General features: G+C 49.0%; 1 protein-coding gene across 2 annotated transcripts in view; it reads left to right on the top strand.

The window, feature by feature from the left end:
- Positions 1-1084, top strand: part of ambra1b (autophagy/beclin-1 regulator 1b) — a 20581-nt gene that overhangs the window by 18570 nt on the left and 927 nt on the right. The gene's annotated exons all lie outside the window — the stretch shown is intronic.

Genomic DNA, 1084 nt, shown 5'->3' with positions numbered 1-1084 from the left:
TCTCCAACGCCTCCTACACCTTAAACGCCTCCTACACCTTCAACACCTTTAATGCCTCCTACACCTCCTACACCTTCAACACCACCAATGTCTCCTACACCTCCTCCACCTTCAACGCCTCCTACACCTTCAACTTCTCCTACACCTTCAACACCTCCTCCACCTTCAACACCTCCTAAACCTTCAACGCCTCCTACACCTTCAAAAGCTCCTCCACCTTCAACACCTCCTAAACCTTCAACGCCTCCTACACCTTCAATGCTTCCTACACCTCCTACACCTCGTTCACCTTCAACACCTCCAACACCACCTCCACCTTCAACACTTCCTTCACCTCCTACGCCTCCAACGCCTCCTACACCTTTAATGCCTCCTACACCTTCAATGCCTCCTACACCTTCAACACCTCCAACGCCTCCTAACCTTTAATGCCTCCTACACCTACTACACCTTCAACACCTCTTAAACCTCCTACTCCTTCAACACATCCTTAACTTCCTACACCCCCTACACCTTCAACACCTCCTACACCTTCAATACCTCCAGTCTCCCACACCTCCAACACCACCTAAACCTCCTACACCTTCAACACCTCCTAAACTTCCTAAACCTAAACTTCCTACACCTTCAACACCTCCTAAACCTCCTACACCTTCAATACCTCCAACGTTTCTTACACATCCTACACCTCCTCCACCTTCAACCTCTCCTACACCTTCAACACTTCCTAAACTTCCTAACCTACGCCTTCAACACCTACTACACCTCCAACGTCTCCTACACCTCCTTCACCTTCAACACCTCCAATGTCTCCTACACCTCCTACACCTTGAACACTTCCTACACCTCCTATACCTCCTACACCTCCAACACCACCTCCTCCTTCAACATTTCCAACGCCTCCTACACCTTAAACACCTACTACACCTTCAAAACCTCCTTCACCTCCTACACCCTCAACACCGCCTAAATCTCCTACACCTTCAACACTTCCTACACTTTCAACACCTCCTACTCCTTCAACACTTCCTAAACCACCTAAACCTTCAACACCTCGTAAGCCATCAACACCTCCTAACCTACA

Source organism: Seriola lalandi, unplaced genomic scaffold, assembly GCF_002814215.2.
Source record: "Seriola lalandi dorsalis isolate HSWRI2012SDOR001 ecotype SW California unplaced genomic scaffold, Sedor1 jcf7180002054667, whole genome shotgun sequence".
NCBI lineage: Eukaryota > Metazoa > Chordata > Actinopteri > Carangiformes > Carangidae > Seriola > Seriola lalandi.
Note: the sequence above shows the minus strand (reverse complement) of the source record. Positions and strands in the feature narration are given on the sequence as shown.